Raw genomic sequence first — 8787 nt, forward strand, 5'->3', positions numbered from 1 at the left:
TGCACAACGCATAATGCGTAAGCATAAGAAAATTGATTGGTCCATACACATGTGCATAAGGAAATAGAGCAATCAGTTTTCTTATGCTTACGTATTATGCGTTATGCAAAAGTCTGTGTTCCCCGCTTAAAGCGGGGAGCACACACTTCTGCACAACGCATAATGCGTAAGCATAAGAAAATTGATTGGTCCATACACATGTGCATAAGGAAATAGACCAATCAACTTCCTTATCCTTACGCATTATGCGTTGTGCAAAAATGTGTGCTCCCCGCTTAACTCCTGACGCGTGACGCACTCAGTAGAAAGATAAAGTCTGGCTATAGTACGTGTTCATCCTTATTGGTGAAAACAAAGTTTGGAAAAACATGGTGGAATCAACGCAGTGAGAAATGACAGGTCGGAATAGACGACTATGTCGTCTAATAAATAATCATCTAAAGCCCCTTGCACAATAGGTGATAGCGATAGCGATAGCGACAAGGTTGCCGACAAAGCTATACCTTTGTCGGCAACCTTGTCGCTGTCGCTATCACTATCGCTATCGCCTATTGTGCAAGGGGCTTAATAGTCGTCTAATAGTCGCTAATAATCGTCTTTCCGACCTGTTATTTCTCACTGAAAATAGAAATTGTTGTGGGAAGCAGAATAATTAGGCTGAGTTTCCACTGACCGCGTCACGCGTCGCGTCGTTTGTCGTTAACCAATCTAAACATCCCGTCACAAAAAATGTAATAAAATAAGATGTTTTGATTGGTTGCGACGAATGACGCGACGCGTGACGCGCTCAGTGGAAACTCAGCCTAATTATTCTGCTTCCCACAACAATTTCTATTCCTAGTGAGAAATAATGCTGGGTCTACAATGCGAGTCACAAAGTCGTGAGTCGCAAGAATTGACCAATCACAGTCGAATTTGAGGATAATAATCGACTGTGATTGGTCAATTCTTACGATTCACGACTTTGCGACTCGCATTGTAGACCCAGCATAACAGGTCGGAAAGACGATTATTAAGGACTATTTGGTATGCGTATCAAGTACTATATCCATATCAAATCCGTATCAAATCTCGAGTTATACCGGTGTAAACAGAGACTTTATACGGATTTGATACGAACATAGTACTTGATACGCGTACCAAACAGGTCGGTGTAAACTAGGCCATACAAATTAAAGTTAAACATGATTAATAAGACCGCATAGCATAAGACCGCTGGACCAATGAGCATCTTATGTAAATTAATATGGCAACTTTATGAGGGTGCTCATTGGTCCAGCAGACTTATGCTATGCTTATGTTACGTTATGCATTTTGTGTGTTAAGGCCATCGCACACAAAATTGCATAGGCTGCATAAGCATAACATAAGACCGCTGGACCAATAAGCATCTTATGTAAATCAATATGGCGACTTTATGCTGGATGCTCATTGGTTTAGCGGTCTTATGCTACGCTTATGCTAAGCTATGCATTTTGTGTGCGATGGCCTTAAAGGTCTCCAGACACGCTTTTCCGTAACAGTAACAGTAAGGTTTCGACCAATCTTACATAATGCCATAGTTTTTTTTAGTTAATTATTGTTTTTGCAATCTTGAACACAAATTTAAGCTGCGGTCCACTTGACGCTACAAATGCTTCGAAGCATTCTTCTTCTCTTTTCTTTCAATGAAGAAAGAAGGAGAAGAAGAACGCTCCAAAGCATTTGTAGCGTCAAGTGGACCGCAGCCTTAAATTCTTCATATTTTGTCTAGATAAAAGCTATAATTTGCTGTCAATTCGATTACACGTTACGAGACTCTGATAGCGAAGATACTTGAAGATAAAATCTCGCTAAAAGAGGCCCGTTTCATCGATATCTACGAATTGCCGCAACATTAAATTTTACGACGTTTCAGATTCGTAACGCTCTTAATAATGAGCACATGAATGTAAAAGCATTTTCCTTTATGCACTCTATTCAACGAGCACAGTATTCACAGAAATATACATACGTTACAACACTTATTAGCGTTTACTGACACAACGTAGCTGTTTCACGTTGAAAGATAACACTGACCGCTGTTACACGGCGCCGTTAATCGGGTTTAATGACATCAATAGTTCTTAGACTAGCCAATCACACTCATTCTTCAGAAGAAGGGAATAGCTGTGATTTGCCAGCCTAAGAACTACCGATGTTATTAAACCCGACGTGTAACAGCGGTCATTGCTTGTTAAGTTTTACATTTACATATAATTATATTTATATAAAATATTCAAAAAATTTCAATGAGTAAAGTAACTTGTTTCATAGCTCGTGGTCAAAATTACAGGTTATGTTAAATGTTTACGAATGCTAGGGAGCAGGTTTCGATCAATCGCGTTGCTTGATTTGATCTGTTATGCTAGGTCTACAATGCGAGTCGTAAAGTCGTGAGTTGTAAGAATTGACCAATCACAGTCGATTATTCTCCTCAAAGTCGTAAGTCGCAAGAATTTAACAATCACAGTTCATTATTCTCCTTGTGGTGGAAGAATAATGAACTGTGATTGGCCAATTCTTAGGACTTACGACTTACAACATCCATTGTAGACCGGGTTTTAAGGTAAAATTTCATGGGCAGTAAAAAGAAGCAGCAGATTGTACTGATTGGCTACAAAATAGAGAAGTTTTCGAATTTCTAGAACTTCTCTATTTTATAGCCAATCAGTACGATCTGCTGCTGCTTTTCACTGCCCATGAAATTTCACTTTTACGGTTACGGTTAAAGGCCTCCACACGCACATTTCCGTAACAGTAACAGTAAGGTTTCAACCAATCGAGCAATGCAATTGGTCGAATCCTTACTGTTACAGAAAAGTGTTTCCGGGGCTTAAGGGCTCCACACACACATTTCCGTAACAGTAACATGGTTTCGACCAACCACGTTGCTCAATTCGGCCGTCCGTGATCGTAACCGGCCAAATCAAGCAACGCGATTGGTTGAAACCTTACTGTTACGGAAATGTGCGTGTGGAGGCCTTTAACCGTAACCGCAAAGGTGAAATTTCATGGGCAGTGAAAAGGAGCAGCAGATCGTACTGATTGGCTATAAACTCGAGAACTTCTCTATTTTGTAGTTAATCAGAACGATCTGCTGCTGCTTTTCACTGCCCATGAAATTTTACCTTTAAGCTCCTTGCACAATAGGCGACAGCGATAGCGATGACGACAGCGACAGCAACAAGGTTGCCGACAAAGCTATATCATTGTCGGCAAGGAAAATTCGTTTCCGAAAAAGAAATTCTCTCATTGGACCATCGGCTACGTTACAACATCCGACTCCGCCATACGACTGATTGTAGACCAAGGCCGGGTCTACAATCAATCGTCTGTCGGAATACTATGTCGTGCGCATGCGCACAGTCATGATATTTACGTGTCGACTGTCCAAGTTGGCCGGGCGTCGTTGTCGACTCGGAAAAAGATCAAATCTCATCTTTCGGCCGAATTAGGATGCCGTCCCATGCAGGACGGAATTTCGGAAAACGGAATCTCGGAATCATTCTGATTGGTTAGCCTCATGGGGCTTGTACTGTGCCCCATGGGGCTAACCAATCAGAATGATTCCGAGATTCCGTTTTCCGAAATTCCGTCCTGCATGGGACGGCACCCTTAAGCAACGCGATTGATCAAAACCTGCTCACCGGCATTCGTAAACATTGGCCGCGTTCAGCAGATACAACTGTTGAGTTCGTCTTATCAACACTCTGCGTTGATTGGTTGGTTTTAAAAGTAAGAGCCAATCACGTTTGACTGCTACTCAGCGGCTTGGCCTGCTGAACGCGCTTATTGGCCGCATTTAACAGACACAACTGTTGAGTGTCGTCAACACGCTACGCTGATTTGCTCGGTCTAAAAGTAAGAGCCAATCACGTTCGATCGCTACTGAGCGGTTTGTTCTGTTGAACGCACCCATTTACATAATCTGTAATCTTGACCACGAGCTACAAAACAGGTTACTTCACTCATTAATATTTTTTGAATATTTTATATAAATATAATTATATGTAAATATAAAACCTAACAAGCAGTATTATCTTTTAACATGAAACAGCTACGTTGTGTCAGTAAACGTTAATAAGTGTTGTAACGTATGTATATTTCTGTGAATACTGTGCTTGTTGAATGAAGTGCATAAAGAAAAATGCTTTTACATTTATGTGCTCATTATTAAAGGCTATTGCACGTAATAAAGTTTTAGTTTTAATCGTAAAGCCGTAAGAAAATAGACTAATCACACTCGATTATTCTTCAAGCGCGAGGAGAATAATCGACTGTGATTGGTCTATTTTCTTACGGCTTTACAATTATGACTAAAAACTTTGTTATGTGCAATGGCCTAGTGCTGGTCTACAACCTTGCTTTAAAGGGTATTTAAGCTCTAAGGGTAAGAAATTGACCAATCACAGTCGAATATTCTCCTCAAATTCAATTGCCATTGGTCAATTTCTTACGGCTTAGAGCTTAAATATCTTTTAAAACAAGGTTGTAGGCCGGTATTCAAAGTCTTCAAGATCGTCTTAAGTAATGTCTTAAGACGCTAATACGGCTCTGTGATTGGTTCATGACATCTTAAGATTGAACTTAAGACGGTCTTAAATAACTATGAATACCGGCCGTAGACCAGCACTAAAGCAAGGTTGTAGACCAGCACTAAGGGTGCGTTCCCACTATACGCGTCGCGCGTCGCGTCACGACGCCGCGTCATGAGTAATCCAATCAAAACGTTTCATTTTATGACGTCATTTCCGACAAGATCTCGCGTCGGAAATGACGTCATAAAATAAAACGTTTTGATTGGATAACTCATGACGCGGCGTCGTGACGCGACGCGCGACGCGTATAGTGGGAACGCACCCTAAGAGGTTACGAATCTGGAACGTCGTAAAATTTAATGTTGCGACAATTCGTAGATATCGATGTACATGAAACGGGCCTCTTTTAAGCGAGATTTTTTCTTCAAGTATCATCGCTATCAGAGTCTCGTAACGTGTAATCGAATTGACAGCAAATTATAGCTTTTCTCCAGACAAAATACAAAGAATTTAAATTTGTGTTCAAGATTGCACAAACAATGATTAACTAAAAAAACTATAGCATTATGTAAGGTTAGAAAATCTGTAATCGTATTATGTAAATATTAATTATTTACGCACACCAAGCGAAAATCAAATTTATATAACAATACGTGTCATAAAATCATTTGTTATGACATAATTCCTTATCTCACATTGTCCACATTTCAGTAACTTATTATTTTTTTTTACAGTCTCAAACCGATAATAAAATTTTGAAATATTTATTTCTTTTAGACAAAGTAGTGGTGTTAACTGATTGTGAGTGTACTTTCGACAAAATAAGAGATATGTTGCTCATCTTAATAATTTGACGTAAATTACTATTCTTCATATATGTATAATAAAATACATTATGTTGTGTATAAGTGTTGCTTACTGCATTCACGGAATGCAGTATAATGTATTATCTATATCGTGGTATTTAAATAATATATGTGTCGCGCATGTTATCAGCATATTTTACAAACACATAAACTTGTTAATAAAATTTGATAAAATTAAGCTTACACTTTTTTAATGTCTATAATGTATACATATAATACATAATATTGCTTTCCGATAAAGACATGTTAAAACATATATTTCACTCCGACTTGTATATACATATATACTTCGGTTCGTATATGTCTGCAATAAAACACAAATGGCATTCAACAAATATTCTTTCAGGATAAAGGACTAGTTTTTTAAAACATCTAAAGGCTACACGGATATACGTGGATACTCTCATAACATTCCACAGGATTCTAATACAGGATATAATTACGAATTCTAAATTAAAAATTTCGTGCATTATAAATGCACTCTCTTCTGAGGCGTGGAAATATTTGGTGGCTTGCTTTGCAAATTACTACGGATGTACAGAATGTGTTACTCACAGCTTCTTCAAATATGAAATTGGTATTCAATAATCTCAATTATAAAAGCATTACGTTAGAATTGCTTACACAGATTAATTTTAATATTAGTGTCATCAAAAAACTATAGTAGGGGAGACCGGGGCTAGACCGTTAGTTTTTTTTCGGTGCCGATTTTTAACAACAAAATAAATAATTGTAGTTAAAAGTGGTATACCACTGTAAAGAGTGAACCTTTAGCTACAAAATTTATACAGGAAATTTTTATCTACGTCGCTTTGTTTAACCGGTATAGAGCAAAAACGACAACGGTGCAAAAATTGAAATCTCAAAAATGCCGGGGTTTAACCGTTACACTGCATTTTCAATACATATACGTACATCTAATCCTGAAAAATGATAGGATACATCTTAATAATTGTTTTTTAAGAGAAAAAATATAAAAATTTATTTAAAATTTTTATGCGAAACGTTATTAAAAAATAGTTACGAGGGTTCCTCTTTCCGCAGAAGTCACTCGCCCGACTTGTTTCACTCCTCGACGTCCGATGACTCTATTCGGTGTCTGAATGGTTGTAATTCCCGTCTCATCCATATTCCATATGCAGTGAGCCTGGAAATGCCCGGAAATGCCTTGGAAATGCACCCGGACTGCTTACTGACGGATTAACCCCAAACACAAGTTTCAGGTTTGATCGCCCACGAAATATTAGACATCAACGATAATGAAAAAACTACACTGAATTCGTGTTCAGCATGCATTACTCTTTATAATCACGTACCTCGAGATTTGGAGAGCAAATATTATAGCAGATATTACAAAATTTCCACGCGCAGAAAATGTAACTTTCACCTTCCGAAAACACGTTTGCCCTCGTAAAAATCATAACACGGCAGGTAATCTGCCGAAACTCCGTTGGTCACATGGGTACCATAAGCAGCGTTTACAATGTTAATAGCGAGTTCGCACAATATACAGGTTCCGAGATATTTGATTTGGCGGATTTACCCCGTTAGCGGTCTAGTCCCGGTCTCCCCTATATATACTTTATTAAGATTTACTAAATAGCAAATAATCTTCAGATTAAAAGTCGGCTTGTTACACTATAGATGCATCTCTTTTACAACTGATGCATAGGGGAGACCGGGGCCTAACCGTCAGTTTTTTTTCGGTGCCGATTTTTAACAAGAAAATAAATAATTTTAGTAAAATGTGATATACCACTGTAAAGAGTGAACCTTTAGCTACAAAATTTATATAGGAAATTTTTATCTACGTCGCTTTGTTTAACCGGTATAGAGCAAAAACGACAACGGTGGAAAAATTGAAATCTCAAAAATGCCGGGGTTTAACCGTCACACTGCATTTTCAATACATATACGTACATCTAATCCTGAAAAATGATATGATACATCTTAATAATTGTTTTTTAAGAGAAAAATATAAAAATTTATTTAAAATTTTTATGCGAAACATTATTAAAAAATAGTTACGAGGGTTCCTCTTTCCGCAGAAGTCACTCGCCCGACTTGTTTCACTCCTCGACGTCCGATGACTCTATTCGGTGTCTGAACGGTTGTAATTCCCGTCTCATCCATATTCCATATGCAGTGAGCCTGGAAATGCCCGGAAATGCCTTGGAAATGCACCCGGACTGCTTACTGACGGATTAACCCCAAACACAAGTTTCAGGTTTGATCGCCCACGAAATATTAGACATCAACGATAATGAAAAAACTACACTGGATTCGTGTTCAGCATGCATTACTCTTTATAATCACGTACCTCGAGATTTGGAGAGCAAATATTATTGCAGATATTACAAAATTTCCACGCGCAGAAAATGTAACTTTCACCTTCCGAAAACACGTTTGCCCTCGTAAAAATCATAACACGGCAGGTAACCTGCCGAAACTCCGTTGGTCACATGGGTACCATAAGCAGCGTTTACAATGTTAATAGCGAGTTCGCACAATATACAGGTTCCGAGATATTTGATTTGACGGTTCAACCCCGGCGACGGTTAGGCCCCGGTCTCCCCTACTCTTCTATTAATAAGATGTATTTAGATGCAGCAAATAACACATGCTCAAAATAGTAATGTACCTGATTACATATAAATGGAATTTAAAAGGCAAAAATTTATAATTAGCTTTAATATACATATAAATATATTTGTAAAGACAATTCAGTTGATAGGAATTGTATATTATTATACTTTATAAGTAATTTGTAATGCAAGTAATTCAGTATGTAGCCTTTTAGGTATTCATATTAAAAATTCTATTTTTTTATACGTGCATAGACCGAATAGCAACATAAACATACATTCAATCTTCTTTTATGCATATTGACAGTATAGAATCATTGCTTCTTCAATTGACACAGAAATTTTATTAATAAGCATTTATGATTTCATCCTATAAAATTCACCATTATTGTTTCCACTATTGGAATTGTGTGATATGTGACAAAATCATCAACGTATATTTTTTAAATTTCTGTGTAAACTAAAGAAGCAATGATTCTGTACTGTCATTGGTAGGTATTTGTAGTTAGAAATTATATTTAAGACCGTCTCTTAAGCACAATCTTAAGATGTTATAAACCAATCAAAAGCGTATTAGCATCTTAAGACGTTATTTAAGATGGTCTTAAGATAAGAGAAAACTATAAATACGAGCCTATGTATCATAGAAGATTAATTAAATGTTTATGTTGCTATTTAGTTCACATATTTATCAGAAAATACATAGTATTTAATATAAACATCCAAAATGCTACATTACTTGCATCACAAGTAAATTACTTAAAAAGTATGATAATA

The 8787-nt window shown here is 37.4% G+C and overlaps 1 long non-coding RNA gene across 1 annotated transcript; it reads right to left on the reverse strand.

Annotated features, from left to right (window-relative positions):
- Positions 1-5731: 5731 nt before the first annotated feature.
- Positions 5732-7047, reverse strand: LOC139785593 (uncharacterized). Its single transcript, XR_011722006.1, has 3 exons — positions 6742-7047; positions 6450-6617; positions 5732-6348 (listed from the first exon to the last, which is right to left on the reverse strand). It is a non-coding gene; the product is annotated as an uncharacterized lncRNA (long non-coding RNA).
- Between the last annotated feature and the right edge of the window lie 1740 nt (positions 7048-8787).

Source organism: Temnothorax nylanderi, unplaced genomic scaffold (genome assembly GCF_030848795.1).
Source record: "Temnothorax nylanderi isolate EJ_2023f unplaced genomic scaffold, tnyl_v1.0 TNYL_tig0837_pilon, whole genome shotgun sequence".
NCBI classification, from domain to species: domain Eukaryota; kingdom Metazoa; phylum Arthropoda; class Insecta; order Hymenoptera; family Formicidae; genus Temnothorax; species Temnothorax nylanderi.